The following is a 17877-nucleotide window of genomic DNA, read 5'->3' on the forward strand; positions in this document are numbered from 1 at the left end:
GCTCCAGGAAATCTCTTTTTGTCTTTTTACATTGTATTTTAATTTTTATGAAATTAATTGTGTGCATAATTTAAGATGTCAAATAGCTTATGATAAAAAAAAAAGCAGTTATTTGGGCCAACTTTTCCATTCTATGAAAACTATATCTCAGAGGCAATACCAGATTCAACACTTTGTTCTCCTTTTTAAAAAATAACACACTTTTACTTCTCTTTCTTGTTTGCTAGTTTACATTTTGTCTAATCATTTCCTACTATAGACTATTAGGATTCACTGTCTTTTATGTGATTTCACCTTTCTCAGCACACTTTTTCCATTCTTCCCCATTCCCAATGTATTTAAGTCACAATTTTTGGTTAAGTCAATATCCAGAATTTACTCTATTATGGCTATGCAATTATTTTCAGAAGTGAGTCACGTAGTGGTTGGGAGACAATTCTCATGGCCTTTTTTTTTTTTTTTTTTTTTTTGCATTTTGGCACATGTTATTACTAGAGACACTGACAGCTTTTGTTCCAGACTACCATTTTAAGAGTGTATGCATAATCAACAGCTTTGGAAGACAGTGACTGCCTCCCTCCAGGACAGGGGACAGGTTTGTTTAATGTCCACTCTGGGGCAAAGGTCATACAGGCTTGCTTTCAGCCCATTATAAAAGACTGGGGTTCCCTAAACTCAGGGGTCCTCAGGGAAGCCACAGCAACTGTGAGGTTCACGCTGCTTGCTATTCTGTGAGAAATGAAATTCTTTGCTTCTGGTCCAGGAATCTTCATTCTTTCGCCAGTATCCATGAAACTCTGGCAGGCTAATTTGTTGGCTTGCAAGCAGGGGTCTCAGACTCCTCCTAGTTCTTTACAATAGTAAAACTCTGGCTTCATTTCCTTTCCTGAACTTTTTAGAAATTTCTGATACTTAGTATTTGCTTTTGTTTTTTTCTTTGCTACGTTTGTACCCCCGGATGAGATGCACTGAGAAAAGCTCGCCATGATTTCCATGGTATTCCTGTCCAGGATACATAACCTGCATCTGGCCCTGAGACACACTGTGAGGGTCATCCAATAGAATGTGAAGCTTGTACTCTTTAAAACTGATAAAGATGTCAAAGACTGAGAAATACTGTTTTAGGTTGAAAGGATCTGAAGAGACATAAAAACCCAAAATAACACATATTCTTTGGCACAACCCTACATCAAAAAGGAAAAACCAAACAGTTTAGACAGTTGGCAAACTTGGGTAGAAAAATGTCCTTCTTTGGGGGAAATGTACACTAGAAGTTTAAGAGGTGATGGGACATCTAGCCCAAAGCTTTCTTTTAAAAGGTTCAGAATACAACTAATGATAATGAGCGCATTACCTCCTATACACATGCATGTGTACATACACAGACACACACATGGGGAAGGGGAGAGAAAGAGGAGGTTGGTGATCATATATATTCAGTAAAATGTTAATGTTTGGGAAAACTGAATAAAAAGGATACAGGAGATCTTTGTTCTGATCTGGACATTTTTATATAAGTTATTTCAAAATAAAAGAGTGGGGCACTAAAGTACTGATTGGAGGCTGTATGTTCACAGAAAGCTTATCAAGTGTCAGATTTCACTGTGGAGCAATCAGGAAGGAGCTGGCAGTCTTGCTGTAGGACTCCTGGCCACCCATATCTATAGGGCTAGACAGTTTCCCCAGAAGACTTTCTCTACTATCTCGCATGATGGAGTGTAATCCTGATGGTCAACTTTCTTAAGGCCCAGAGTAGAAGAGATGTCACTTCTGAGAGTAGACTCACTGAACATCTCACTTATCAGCAGGAATCTTCTATGATACATAGAAGTCATGTGCCTGCATGGACTAAAGAACCTCCTAACTCCTTATTAAGACTTTTAACAGGGGCACCTGGGTAGCTCACTTGGTCTGACTGGCTCAGGCCATGCTGTCACAGTTCGTGAGTTTGAGCTCCGCATTGGGCTCTCTTCTGTCAGCACAGAGTCTGCTTCGGATCCTCTATTCCCCCCTCTTTGCCCCTTCCCTGCTTGCATGCTCTCACTCAAAAATAAATAAAACATTAAAAAAAAAAGACTTTTAACAAATTCTCCTATTTTCAGCCCTACTTGCAAACCTAGTGCCTCTATTGATGGTATGTTCTGAGTTTCTGTGGCATGACTCAACTTGCTTATAGTTGGGATTTTTCTTCTTCTGGTACTTAGCAGAGCAGAGAAAGCTGAAACATAAGCCATTTACAACTAGGTTATCAGCTTTCCATCTTCCTCTATTTTGTGGACTGTAATTCTCTACTATCATCACCTCTTCTTTCTTCTCTGCTTTTGTGGCATTATGCCCTCAAAAAAAATTTTTTTTTTGTTATTTTAGTGAGGTTTCAGGAAAGAGCAAAGAGAAATGTGTTTTTTGTTTTTTGGGTTTTTTTTTGTTGTTGTTTGTTTCTCTATCTGCTGTAATTAACAGGAAGATCTTTCATTACCTGAGCTTTCTTTTTATTGAAGACTAACTTCCTGTGGGTGAGGAAATAGATGTTCTGTGTAAGCATTTGGCACAGACTCCAGGCCAATTCTAAAATACCATTATATTAGGAAAGGAGAATCTTTAAAAGGTGTTTTTTTGAGGCGGGGGTTAAGCATCCGACTTTGGCTCAGGTCATGATCTCATGGTTTGTGGGTTTGAGCCCCGCATCAGAGCCTGGAGCCTGCTTTGGATTTTGTGGCTCCCTCTCTCTCTCTGCCCCTTGCCCACTCATGCTCTCTCTCTGTCTCTCAAAAACAAATTAAGCCTAAAAAAAAAGTTTTTAAAAACCCTTAAAAAAGGTGTTTTTTTTTTTAATAAAAAGGAAGGAAATATTTCTTGGATACTGATTGTTTTTTAAACTGAACTCTTTTTATGTTGTGTTTTGCATTCTTGTACTGCTTTTTCTTCATATTCAGCTGAAGTTTGGCTAAAATGGGCAGAGGAAAAATATTCTGCTCTTGAATACTTTTACATTCCACACGCATTTATAACAAGATAAAACTTTCATTCTATTTCAATACTATGGATAGAAATAACTTCCTCATTTTTCTTTTATAATTTGTTTGAAACACAAATACAGAAACTATTGACATGTTTAGAAGGGCTTTTTAAAATATACATTCAACCTTAATTTTCATCTCTGAGAAAAAGGTAATTAAGTCTATGGATCCCTAATTTGCACTGGGATAGTCCAGTGGGGGCTACAATGAACTCACAGGAGCTGTATGACATGTTTTAAAATTTCAAGGGAAACACAGCAACATCTGTTGGCCACCAAATGAACTACTAGCTTCAGGTAGCTTACAATTTCAACTGTGGATTGTGGTACATTGCTGTTATAACAGACCTAACTTTGTGAAGCTGAGTGTTCTGAGGTCACTGTGATCACAAGCAGATGGCACATGGAAATCAATGTGGAACAGGAAACGAGGCTACAGTTTCTTTATTTTCTTTAATTTTTTAAAATGTTTATTTATTTTTGAGAGAGAGAGAGAGACCGAGCGTGAGTGGGGAGGGGCAGAGAGAGAGGGAGACACAGAATCTGAAGCAGGCTCCAGTCTCTGAGCTGTCAGCACAGAGCAGGATGTGGGGCTCGAACCCATGAACTGTGAGATGATGACCTGAGCCGAAGTTGGAAGCTTAACCAACTGAGCCACCCAGGTGCCCCACGAGGCTATGGTTTCTAATCTGATTCCAAAGTTTGAGTGTACAATGCCTATATTCGTCAGGGTTCTTCAGAGACACAGAGCCAGTAGGATGGATGGATAGATTGATACATACATACATACATACATACACACATATATAGAAAGAGACATAGTATGAGGGACTGGCTCATGTGATTTTGGAGGCTGAGAAGTCTCACGATCCGCCTGTCTGTAAGCTGGAAGCCCAGGAAAGCTGGTGGTAGAGGTTGAATCCAAACCTGAAGGCCTGAGAATGAGAGGAGCCAATGGTGTAAATCACACTGTGAATCTGAAGGCCCAAGAACCAGAAGTGCTGATGTCTGAAGGCAGGAGAAGATGGGTATCCCAGCTCAGGCAGAGAACAGAGAGCAAGTTTGCCCTTCCTCTGCCTTTTTGTTCTATTCAGGCCCTCATCAGATTAGGTGATGCCCACCTGAACTGGCAGGGCAATCTTTTTTACTCAGTCTACAGATTCAAATGCTAATCTCTCCCAGAAATACCATCAGAGACACACTCAGAAATAATGTTTCACTAGCTATTTGGACATTCCTTAGCCCTGTCAAGTTGACACAGAAATTAACCAATATAGTGCCCAAAGGTGCAGCCCTGTCAAGTTGACACAGAAATTAACCAATATAGTGCCCAAAGGTGCATGGACCTCACTGAGAAGTATAGTGATTATAAAATGTGTCCAAAATTATTTGATAAGTTTTCTTCTAAGAGATGGAGACTAATTTTTCTCACCTTGAGTATGGGCTGAATTCAGTAACTTGCTTCTAAAAGATCAAATATGGCTGAAGTGATGGTGTGTGGTTTCCAAATCTGTGTCATAAAGGGCATTGCAAACACCTGCTTGCTTTCTCCCTTGGATCACTTGTTTTTGAGGAAGCCAGCAGCCACGTTGTAAAGACACTCCAGCAGCCCTATGGAGGTACCTGCGTGGCAAGGAACTGAACCTGTTTTCCAACAGCCAACAGGGAACTGAAGCTTTCTGTCAACAGTCATGTGAATGAGCTGTTTTGGAAGTCCAGCCCTACTTGACATCCTGACTGCAACCTCAGGAGAGATTCTGAGACAGCCGTCCAGGTAAGCCCCTCCCGAATTCCTGTCCCACAGAAATGATGAGATGATAAATAGAGTTGACTCTTGAACAACTCAGGTTTGAACTGTGTGAGTCTACTTGTACATGGCTTTTTTTCTGATACAGTACAGTACTGTAAATGTAGTTTCCCTTATGGCTTTCTTAATAATGTTTTCTTTTCTCTGGCTTACTTTATTGTAAGAATACAGTATAACATTCAAAATATGTGTTAATAAGCTATATGATCGGTAAGGCTTCTGGTCAGCAGTAGGCTATTACTAGTTAAGTTTTGGGAGAGTCAAAAGTTAATATGTGGATCTTTGATTATGAGAGGGGCTGGTATGCCTAGCCCCTGTGTTGTTCAAGGGTCAACTGTATTTGTTTTCTAAGCCACTAAATTTGGGGGGTAATTTGTTAAACAGCAACTGATAATTAATAAGTAAGTGTGGAATAATGAATGAAATATTTTTTTCTTTCTGTTATGTATATATTTTTTTTACAAATAGCTATTAAGTTGTTAGAACCTAAATACTTCTTAAGTTGCTAAATCTAACTACTTAACGAATAGAACTTTGGCTATTTATTTTGGCCTGGAACATCATGGAAAACTTACTGAGACCCTAAGTGTGCTATTCACTGACAAAGTTAGAGAAATCATAATTAAATTAAAGATAGTTGCCAAATTATTTTCTCCCTCTAATTTTTTTAAGCATATACATAATTGGTACCTATTTTTGGAATGGAAAAATCTATGGCTTTTGATTATGAACACATTTTTTATCATGTCCATAGAGCCATGAAAACAGAGAAAAATTACATTCAGAGTTAAGGTCTCAAGAAAAGTGATCATTTGAGAGTAAATTGATGAATATTCAATAAACATAAGTGAACTTACTGTTTTGAAGATATCAAATATATCCATAGTTTGGTTAATATAAAATTGGGGGATAAATTAACCTGCACATCCAATGAAGAATGGAAATACTGGCTTATGGGTATAGCTGCATGTGCCTTCAGTGCAGCAGTCCATTTACTGTGAATAAGAAGAGATGAAGCACCCCCTAGTGGTAGTTGTTGATATAATTCATGGCAGAAAAAAACACACAAGTTCCTTCCTTTAGTTGGGTCAGTGTGTAAAGTACTTATCTGTTTTTTTTATCTCATTGTAGTATTAAACCCTTGGTTATTACTTTGAATTTGAAGGTTTTTGAAGCCAATCACAACACCTATAGTTTTTTGTTGGTTTTTTTTTTAGCCAAATTCAACAACATTGGGTAGCTTTATTTTATATGGGAAAAACGAAAACTTTTCGTGTTAATACATTTTTTTAATTTTAAAAATGTTTATTTATTCATTTTGAGGAGAGAGAGAGAGAGAGAAAGAAACTGAAAGCACGAGTGGGGTAGGGGCAGAGAGAGACAGACAGAGAATCCCAAGCAGGCTCTGCCCTGTCAGCACAGAGCCCAATGTGGGCCTCGATCCCACAAACTGTGAGATCATGATCTGAGCTGAAATCAAGAGTCCACGATCAACTGACTGAGCCACCCAGGTCCCCTTCATGTTAACAGAGAAAGAAAAGAAAAAAACCCGAGGCTATATGAATTTTTTCAAAGCAGATTACATCAGCATTACATAAGCATCTTACAAATGTAAGGTGCCCTTTATGTTTGGATTAAATTGGTTGTAAAGTAGCATCTGCCAACCTTCTCGTCCATGTAGTAAACAGATATTTAAAACACTAACTTTGTCCTAAATACTTAACTATGCAGAGGGTTGTAGGAAAAGGAAGTGAGACATTCAGAAAAGTGAACATGTGTGGTATAGTTCTGCGGACGCCAGGGGAGCCCATGCCAAGCACCTCACACAGGTGGGAGGGCACGGATAAGGCCTTCAGAGGAAGAGGCCTATAAAGGCTGTGAGCAAGAGCCGACCTGGGAAAGTCGTTTTGCTATTTGGATTTATTCTAGTTTTACAGAATGACAGTTTTGACAAACTGTGGCTTGAACTAAATATCAATTGCTCTAACAAAAGGATAACAACCATGTTTTGTGAATTTGCTGATTACTATTTGTACTTGTAATGGGAATATCTGTTCTATTTGTTTCAGAGAACTATGACATTACCACCTCTCAGCGCAATGATTCATTTTTTACTAGGAAGACTTCTCTGTGTTTACTTAACCTTGTCTTCAGAATTGCCACCCATCTATTCTCGAAGGGTGGTTAATAATTTATGCCATGTGAATAGAGGATGACTAACTTAGTCCATAGTGCAGTTAATAGCCTAATTTTAAAAATGCACAATGATCTAAACTTATTTTTAGCAAGAATTAATAACAAGTAGTTTACACTTTTATAGATAAGTGTGGTTTGTAGACATATATGAACTTGGTGTGATTTTAGACCCCAACAGCATATTATTTAGGATACCAGTTTAGCTCTACAAATGTCTGTTCCCCACAACAGACTGGAGCTATATTGTACCCCTTGTTCTGGTTCCAGAGGTATAGCTACCCATGGAGAAGTCAACAGGAAACACAGGAAGCTAGCACAGTAGAAATAAATTTTTTTAATGAATACCATATTTTTACTCAGTTGATCAAAGAGAAGCCTTAAAGTATTATATTAGCTTTACTTAGATAATGATTAATATAATAGAAAAATAAGTGGCTTTCTAACATGTAACAAGTAATTTAGCAATTACATATTTGTTCCTAGTTATTTCTTTTAATCATGAATCAGAATTCAAAATTCTTTAAGGTAGGTAGGTTGCAAATGTAGCAAATAAGGAATAGGATTTTGTTTAAGACATCTTGGGCAATGTCAGATTAGATCTAAAGAGAGTTTATACTCTAAGTATTCTTTTGGTTGCAAGCGAAGAAATCCAATTCAGCCTTATTTAAACAAAAAGTTGATTTATTGGCCTGTGTGCCTGGAGTGAGGAGGAACTGGCATCAGGTACAATGGACTGAAGAAACAAAATGGTCTTTCCTTCTTCTCTTTTGAGCTCTGCTCAGCCATCCCTAGGCTTTCTGTGTGTTGACTGGCCTGGTTGGGTTAGAGTGCAGAACCCTAGACCCTGGGGGAGACATCTAGGTCCTTGCTACTCCCGGTGTTGTGCACAGAACAGCAGCAGAGGCTTCATCTGTGAGCTTCTTAGAAATGCAGACTCTCTGAGTTAGAATCTGCCTATTAAAAGATCCCTAGTTGGTTGGTGTGTATATTAAAGCTTGACAGTGTCCCTATCAGACCACTGTGGCTGGGAAAAGGGGTTTTTAAACTTGGCTGGGCCCGGGTCTCATTGGCATTAACAGAAATATAGGGGTATGGGAGGGCAGCTCAGCTCTACCAGAATCACATGATTGGGCTGAGAGAACGTAAGCCAGAAGTGTCGGATTACGTACATACGTACATACAATGCATTCTCACTGCAATGGAAAAATGATGATTTTGTCAGACGAAGGGAATGGTTTAAGATCAATCTTAATTTGAAAAAATGTTGGGGACGTCTAAGATGGTTTCTGAGGGAAAGAAGCTGGAAAGAAGAGAGAGGCTGTGGATGTATTTTCTATGTTGTACAAACATGTTATTATCGGGGTCTTCTTCACAAGATAAACTTCTGAGTTTCAGAGTGAAATGAATAAGTAGACCAAACTTCATAACTTTGATTACCTGCCTGAGAAAAATATTTTATTTCTATAATGGACTTTTGTTATCTTTATTAGCTACCTGGCACATGATCGATCCCTCCTTATATTTTGAGAATTCCCTATTTTATGTGACCTTCTGGGAGGCATAGGCTACCTTCTGCTCTACGAGGAAAATACCAGTGCAGCCACCCGGGCAGTTCTGAACTTAGAACTGCCCCTGCCCTTTTGGCTTACTGTTCAGTTGTCACTGTTTTGAAATTCCCAATAAAATTTTAACAAAGAGGGGCGCCTGGGTGGCTCAGTCTGTTGAGCTCAGGTCAGGATCTCACCGTTTGTGAGTTTGAGCCCTGCTTCGGGCCCTGTGCTGACAGGTCAGACCCTGGAGCCTGCTTCAGATTCTGTGCCTGCCTCTCTTCTGGCTTTCCCCTGCTCATTCTGTTGTCTCTCTCTCTTTCTCTCTTTCTCAAAAACAACTAAACATTAAAAAAAAATTAAAAAACAATTAACAAAGAGACCTGCATTTTCATTTTGTAATGAGCCTCACAAATTATGTGACTGGTTGTGCTTGTACCTAATAATGCTGACTGATCATGCTTCTTTTTTCCTATAATACAAGTTAGATCAGATGCCTAAACTTTGTTCCTAATATGCCAGTTTAGGCATCTTGATCCGACTAACTTGTGTTTTAGAAAATGAAATATTATCAGTCAACATTATTCCCATATACTACTTTTTGGGCATTTATAATCTTCCCATGTGCTGTAATTATTTGTACATCCATATTATGTCTTATATTATGTTGGGAATTTCGTGTTCCCACAGCATGATATGCCTCTCTTATTATCTATGTATGTATGTTTGTATCTATTGATCAATCATCTATCCATGTATCTACCTACATATTTATAGTTGAGCAGCATGTTTTTAATAATATAGTCTCATTCAATCCTCATCTAAGCCCTGTAAGTGTTGCTGTTGTTGTTGTTGTTGTTGTTATATAATGATTATTGTTAAAGGACTGTGGTTCAGAGGCATCGTATGTCCAAGCCTTTCAATGTCATGACGTTAGGGTTAAAAGACAGGGTGATGTGAATCGCTCCTCTCTATATGCATTACATTTTCTAAGGTGCTTCTAGAATCATTTCAGGATTGAAAACTTCCATTACACAGATGAAAAAAACAGAGAGATTTTGACAGACTGTTCAAAGAACAGACATAATAATTAGCCAGTTCAAAGTTTGATGTGAACCTGACTCCATGAAATTTTCTATAGTGGTAGTAAAAAGAAAAAAAAAATGAGGTACATATGCAACCAAATGGTTGTAGTTTACAGATTTTCAAAAATGGCATATTTATATTAACAAATGTTCTTAAGACAGGAGGGAGGACTAGAAGATACTACCTGCTTTGTTTTATCTCTACAATTTTATTTATTTTGAAAATGTTTCTTCATGTGCCTTTTGGCTGCCACAAAATCTCTGCAAGCATAGTTAAAATAGTTTCAGCTAATCTGATAATATAAATATTTTTAAAAACATAACCACCAGGAATGCTCAGTATCTTTGAGAGTTCATGGCAACAAAAATAACTATAAGAGTTATATACACAAGCCAGGTTGTTCAAGTATTTAAACAAATATCTGATTATCTCATTAGCTCTAAAGCAAATATTTCCAGCTAATAATTGAAAAAAAATTCTATTTAGAAAAACATTAGTTATTATTTATTTATTTATTTATTTATTTATTTTGGTAAGAAAGTGACATTTATGTTGGAAGGAAACACCCTCATAAAATGTCAATTTTCTGAAATTAAATATAATTTGAAACCTGCTATGTAATGTTTATAGAATATGACTTGTAACTCATTTAACAAGTTATAGGCAATTGAATAGTCTCTAAGTTCCTCCACAGAAACACCTTTTGTTTTTTTCCTGTAACCCTGCGAGGATATTCTCTAGTCTCTTACAATAAAATGATTTTGTATTATTAGAAGATGTGATCCCTGTTTTAAGAAATATAGTCACTTTTTTTTGTTTATTTATTTTGAGAAAGAGAGAAGGGAAGAGAGAGAGAATGGGGGAGTGGCAGAGAGAGAGAGAGAGAGGTAGAGAGAGAAAGAATCCCAAGCAGGCTCCGTGCTGCCAGCACAGAGCCCAACTTGGGCTCAATCTCACAACAGTGAGATCGTGACCTGAGCTGAAATCAAGAGTCAGAAGTTTCACCAACTGAGCCACCAGGTGCCCTGAAATATAGTCACTTTTTAAGGTAATAATTTATGTTTTTACTATGGAGCGGAAGACTTAGGGATGATAAGCAAGACTTGCTCACAAATAAAAATCAACACCCTCTATTACAGAAAAAGAAGAGTCATGGTTTCACTCAGCTACACAATCAGGAGGTAGAAAACTGCCTGGCGGGGTGGGGGGTTGAGGGGGCAGGATTTACTCACCACCTGATTCTCTTCTTCCTTATGGAGAGAGATTTTGGTTAGAAGAAGTGGAGTGACTCAGAAATCTGATTTAGCGTAGAGTCAGGCTGATGCCAGCCCAGATTTACAGAATCATTTCTCCCTCAGCCTTTGAGCAGGGCGTGTGACCTCGGAGTCTCGTAAGGCCCCACACTCAGAAAGACCTTGTGCATGTGCCTGTTTCAGCACTGCCCTACTGTTATCTTGAAATTCTTGACAGTTTTTTTGTCTAGGAGTCTTGATTTTCGTTTTGCACTGGGCCCTAACCCCTGTAGCCACAAGCCATGAGGCCAGTCCTGCCTCTGATGCTGCCAAACCTGTCTAGCCACCTCTACGTGGAAACTCCAAACCATCCACTCCCCAAACACTCTGACTTTTCACACTCTGCACCGGGTTTTCTTCTTGCCTCATCTGGTGTGACTCACCTCAGTTTTCAATGTGTGTTTAAAAAGTCACCTATAGCCTCACTTGTCCTTTCTCCTGGTGAAAGGTAGTCCTTTGTCTGTGGAAGTCTTATTATTATTATTATTATTATTATGCTTATTTATTTATCTTGAGAGGTGGGGGTGGGTCAAGAGGGGCAGAGAGGGAGAGAGAGAATCCCAAGCAGGCCCTGTGCTGACAGTGAGATGCCCCTATGGAAGTCTCATCTTATCTCACCTTCTCCAGAACCTGTTCCAGTAATTATTATACTCTCCTAGATCTTCAACCTTTCTCTCTTCATTGGTTCCTTCTCTGAAACCTATGGACATATGTTACATGAGCATCCTCTTCCAAGGCCCTGGTAAACTGGTTTAACTCCCAGACAACTTGCAGAGTATACATCTGTCCAATGGAAACAAATTCTTGCCAGGCCCAAAGGTGTGGATGTAGCTACTCCTCAGCTCTGGTCCATAGTGTCAACGCTGGAAGCTGGATGTGGTTCCCTACTCCAGCTCTGCTATTTACTAGCTGTGTAGCCTGGAGCAAGTTACTTAACTTCTCTATGCCACCGTTTTCTTATGAAAAATGAAGATAATAATAGTACCTACTTCAAAGGGCTGTTAGGAGAGCAAAATTAAATGTGTTTAGAACCATTTCTGGCAGGGGTGCCTGGGTGGCTCAGTTGGTTAAGCATCTGATCTTGGTTTCAGCTCAGGTCATGATTTTGAGGTTCCTGAGTTCAAGCCCTGCCTTGGCCTCTGAGCTGACAGCACAGAACTTGCTTGGGATTCTCTCTCTCTCTCTCTCTCTCTCTCTCTGCCCCTCCCCAGCTCATGCTCACTTTCTCTCTCTCTCAAAATAAATAAATAAACTTAAAAAAGAAAGAGCCATTTGTGACATACAGTAAGCATTATCTAAATATTTCTAATTATTACCCTGTCTTCCTTCAGCTCTGCTCTCTCTCCTGCCTCTTCCTTCACATTACCGAAGTGTAATGATGGTTAGGGGTAAACAGAATACTGTTCTGCTTGTCAAAGAAATTATGAGACATTTGGAAATAAGTGGAAAAGAAAGGCACATGTCCTTTCAGTATTGGACCTGTTGTGTTCAGCCATGGTCTTTAATTGTCAAATCTGGAAAACAGGAAAGATAGCATTCAGCACCCTGCATCCTCCTCTTACAACTGATAACCAGATGAAAACAAAAACATTCTGTTAAAAGCACTGCCATATAAAGGCTCAGCAGAGCTGTCTGTAGCATCTTCTTCAGAGGGGTGTGTGGGAATTGCTTTGTCTGCATATCACCAAAGGGATAGCTCTTTCCTCTAGCCTGCCTAATAAAAGACTATGAAGGTAATGAATTATTAGCCTCAACACTTAAAAATGTCAGCATCTTCCAAATTCCTGTTCCACCACAAAATAAAGTTCAGATGCATTGAATATGCTGTTAAAGTAGTACCTATCTAACTTTTTTTTTTTTTTTTTTTTTTTTTTTTTTTTTTTTTTGAGAAAACATCATGTTCCTTGGGTGAAATCTTCTGGAACATTGTCTGGTTACAGTTTAATGTGATTAAAATCAATCCAGTAGCCCAAGCCAGAAAGCTAGGATGTAACTAAATTCTATATGCATCCCTGTACATCACCTCTTTACCAGCCATTCTATCACCACATGGTTTTTACCTCTAAGCTGTAACCCCTACCCCCTTCTAATTCCAGTTTAAAAACTTTCCTATCTCAGGGGCTCTCAATGTTAGAAGTACATTTGAATCTTCCCGAGCCTAAAATATATGTATATAAAGATTTTCAGGCCCACACCAATGTATATATTTTTATAAGGGTTTTCAGGAAGAGTTAAACTCTGAACTCCTTAGGTTGGCAAACAAAATCCTTCATGATACTCTCAAAGCCTTCCTGTTCATTTTCACTCTCAATATCCCATCAGTAGCCCGGTATACGCTTACATGAAAATGTTCTAGTTTCTTTCTGCACCAAAGTTTCAAGTTTCTGGTCCTTTTAATTTTGTTTCCCCTGCCTGGAATTCCCACAGGGTTTGTTCTTATTTTAGGGGTTACACCTTCTATAAATGCATCCCTTATTTCATCAGATTTTCTTAGGCACCCCTCCCCACATGCTATCACTAGCTTGTATGTACATTTCCAAACCTCTGCTTACATGACATAGTAAGGCCAATGTTGATGGCACTGATGAATGCTCGTGTTCTGATCTTTCTATATGATTTGCTCCTCCTTAAGAATTCTTATTCATCTCTGAACGTACCTAGCACACAAGGATACTAAAGTTTTTTGAATAATAAACGTGCATGAAATTACATCAGAAATAGATCACGAAAGAAGATAATCATGGGAATGGGAAGAACGACAGTGAGTATCTAGAGCTTCTAATTCCCTTCTTTGGATCACTGTTTTAGGTTAGCCTGAAACCCAGAGTGTCAAGCAGCCTGGTAAATGTGCACTACAGCTGCCCTATGCGACCAATGTAAGCCTTCTGTGACTGTCTCAACTGACCTCAAGGAGGAATCAAAAACAAGAACTGGAGGGGTGACTGGTGGCTCAGAAGGCTAAGCCTCTGACTCTTGTTTTTAGTTCAGGTCATGATCTCATGGTTTGTAAGTTTAAGCCCCACATTTTGCCCAGCATTGGGCTCCATGCTGACGGGGCATGGGGCATGCCTGGGATTCTTTCTGTCTCCCTCCCTCTCTGCCCCTCCCCCACTTTCCCTCAAAGTAAATAAATAAAGCTTTCAAAAAAAACAAAAAACAAAAAGTAAGAACTGGAAAACCAGATAGGCAGAGGCATGCAAGTAATATTTTTAAACAATCAGATATGACAGAAGCATAATGTATTAAGATGACCTAAGGATCTTTCTCGTGTCTATGTGGAAATCAATAACCCTTAATTTTTACAATTGTAACAAATTATATTTTGTGATGTGAAAAAATTTGGAGAACTGCTTGGAATCACTTATACTTCTCCCCCTTTTTGTATTTACAATCTCCTGTAGCTAACAAGCTTTGGAGTTCTTCAGACCAATCTGAGATACTGTTTCCTGGGCTATAGTTCTCAGCGAGGCAATGAATAAAGTGTTTACCAACCTATTTTGAGGTTGGTTTTCTTTCAGTTGACATCAAGGATACTTTGCCACCAACTAAGGGGAATGGTAAATATTCAGGTGGAGTCAACTTTAAACTGGTGTAGTGGTTGTACCTTCTCCCCTTCCCTCCAGATGCTTCCATCCAGGGTGATGTCACATCTCCTCAAACAATGAGGACCACATTGACAACATGCCCAGATTTTCTGGTCAGTCCCAGTTTACATCTATTTTCTGACATAATTATTAGCAGTATGCTCCCTTTTACTCTCAAAAGTGTTTTTATTTTAAGTTTATTTATTTATTTTGAGAGAGAGAGAAAGTAAAAGTGGGGGAGGGGCAGAGAGAGAGAGGGAGAGAGAGAATCCTAAGCAGGCTCTGCACTGCCAGCATGGATCCCAACGCAGGGCTATATCTCATGAACCGAGATCATAACCTGAGCCAGAATCAAGAGTCTGAGGCTTAACCAACTGAGCCACCCAGGTGCCTTCAAAAGTATTTTAGTTTTGGGGCGCCTGGGTGGCTCAGTCGATTGAGCGTCAGACTTCGGCTCAGGTCATGATCTCGTGGTCTGTGGGTTTGAGCCCCACGTCGGGCTCTGTGCTGACAGCTCAGAGCCTGGAGCCTGCTTCAGATTCTGCATCTCCCTCTCTCTCTGCCCCTCCCCTGCTCATGCTCTGTCTTTCTCTCTGTCAAAAATAAATAAAACATTAAAAAAAAAATGAAAAATAAAATATATATAAAAAAGTATTTTAGTTTTATTGACAAATTATACATGCACTCTAATTCAAATTTTGTCTGTTGACAAGAAAGTTCTTACGTCAACTAACTCATTTGATGTGAATGAGCACAAATGTGAGTATTGTGAATATACACACATTAGCCTTCCACCTAAAATAGAAAGCTAATTGTTCCCATGTAAGCTGAATGTTTTTTCTCTTTCTGGTTTTTCATGGTGACAATGATGGTGATGTTCATGAGTATACTATCAGAAGAAAATCTCATGAAAATCAGAAATTAATTCCTTCTATTTTTTCAGCTTTTCACTTTCTAAGTGCCTCTTTCTTTCTTTCTTTTTCTTTCTTTCTTTCTTTCTTTCTTTCCCTTTCTTTCTTTCTTTCTTTCTTTCTTTCTTTCTTTCTTTCTTTCTTTCTTTCTTTCTTTCTTTCAAGTAGGCTCCATGACCAACGTGGGGCTTGAATTCACGACCCTGAGATTGAGAGACACATGCTCTACTGAATGAGCCAGCCAGGCGCCCATTCTAAGTGCTTTAAGATGTAATAAATCATGTCTATGCATGTTCAACATTTTGATTTATATTTTCTATTATATTTTATCTCTAATTTATAACAAAATTTTGTAAGTGTAAGAAAGGTACCGAAACAGGGGCTGTTTAAAACACCCTTCATGATTTAGAAAATGTGAGCACTAGGATATATATTTTAAATTATGTAGTGGTCAGGAAGAGATGCTGGTGTATAAAAAACAGTTGAGAATAAACTGGTAAAGACATGCTTAGGACAAGAAAGAAGAAATGTAATTGTACCGTAGGATGTGATTTACTAAAGCAAAAACATTATTGGTTTTAGTAGTTATTAATGTTTACTGAAGCCTAGTTTAGTTATTTTAATAAAGAGATTTTTTTTTCTTCTTTTTGGAACGGAATTGGGGGGAATTAATAGTTAGGGTTAAATCTGGGTGAGCCCAGGATAGAGCTACCATTTTAAGCCCCAGGCCAACTTCATTCTTTGAAGTTCAGAATGAGTGAGCATGGCAAGATGTAGTCATCTGGTGGCAGGAAATTACAGGGACGTCTTTTTAAATTACAGAGATAGTTTTTGAATGCTTCAGTGGTGAAACTGCAAAAACAAACAGCAGTAGTTGGAATAGCAGTAGTAGTTGGAGCCAATATTTATTATGTGCTAACCTTGGGTCAGATGTGGGGCTCAGTATTTTATATGAAATTTTTCAATTAATCCTCACAACAGTCTTATGAGCTGAGCCTATCCTTAACTTCATTTTACAGATGAACCTAGACTTGGCCAATGGTAGAGCCTGGAAAGAAATACCCTTTAGTATGATTCTAGTGTGTAAGCTTTTAATTAATATGCTAAGCTTCACCTCTAACAATACAGCACGTGCCATAACAGCTGCCACTCATTGAGTACTTACTATGTGCTGAGTGCTTTAAAATTATTTTTAATCATCAAAGTGTAAATATATTAGTTCTATTTTCCCAGAAGGAAACTAAGGCTCAGAGAGTCTGGATTAGTTTTCCATTGTACAAATTAGTACAATTTTAGTCATTCAAAACAACATAAATGTATTCTGTTACAGTTTGGGAGGTTAGAAGTTCTAAAATCAAGGTTTCAGCAGGGCTGTGTTCCTCCAGTCTCTGCTTCCATCATCAAAGCTCTGACCCTGACCTTCCTACCTTCCTTACATCGGGCCCACCTGGATAATCCAAAATAATCCCTCCATCTCCAGATCCTTAATTTAATCACATCTGTGAAGTCCCTTTTGCTGTGTAAGGTGACATATTCTCAGGTTCCAATGACTAGCAAGTTGATATCTTTGGAGGGACCATTATTCAGTCTAACTAATTTGCCCCCAAGTCACAGAGTTGATAAGTATTAGACATGAGATTTGAATCTAGATGTTTTTAGGCTCCAAAGTTCATGCTATTTCTGTTCTACCACATTAATGATGATCCCATCAGTTATTCAAAGAAACATTTATTGAGATTACAAAAAGAGCCATACAGTGCCTGTGGTAGGTACCGGAAAATATGAAATGCTTTATGAGTTGGAGTCATCTTTGTGCACGTGCTTTATTAATTTCTGTAACTTCCAAACGTGCCAGAGATTAAAGATTTAATAAACCTAAATAATTAATAAGTAAGGTAAAATACCTTCTAGAGTAAGTATTTGTTAGGCCCCACTCTTTTTACATTAAGACATTATTTATTTCTCTCTTCCAGAGATTAACACTAAGTAAAAGTTTCAGGTAGGATACTTTTTAATATTTGATTTTTTTCCTTCAGATCTGTGAAGTGGAAACCTTTCCTGGATAGAGTATAGATATGAGCAAAACATCTGATTCTGTTTTTCAGTATTTGTGAGATTTGTTTCCTTTACTACTAAAAAAGCAGCACAATGCTTGGTGGTCTTTTTTGTATTTTGGAAGGGGCATATACATTTACTCCAAATCTTTAACCAAGGAGCCCAAAGGCCTACCTTCCAGGTTGGTAGGTTCCAGAGCAAGAGAAGGCTTTTTAGCTGGACCAGTAGATCTGCTGTGTATCTTTTAAGACCTATGGGATCCAAATATCTATGGCAGATCTGGATGAATGAAGTCTATGGCAGGGAAATTACAATGCTGTCTCTGGCAGATAACTATTCCTCTTGAGAATCAGCTTTTGGTTTTCTCCTTGTTCCTAACAGAG

At 38.5% G+C, this 17877-nt stretch overlaps 1 long non-coding RNA gene across 2 annotated transcripts in view; it reads left to right on the plus strand.

The window, feature by feature from the left end:
• The window catches only part of LOC122230340, a 125927-nt gene that overhangs the window by 95639 nt on the left and 12411 nt on the right, over nucleotides 1-17877 (plus strand). For both annotated transcript variants that reach the window (XR_006207385.1, XR_006207384.1), the window contains exon 4: nucleotides 4675-4790. This is a non-coding gene — a long non-coding RNA (uncharacterized LOC122230340). The remainder of the gene's footprint in view (nucleotides 1-4674; nucleotides 4791-17877) is intronic.

This window comes from Panthera leo, chromosome C2 (assembly GCF_018350215.1).
Source record: "Panthera leo isolate Ple1 chromosome C2, P.leo_Ple1_pat1.1, whole genome shotgun sequence".
In the NCBI taxonomy this organism is placed as follows: Eukaryota; Metazoa; Chordata; class Mammalia; order Carnivora; family Felidae; genus Panthera; species Panthera leo.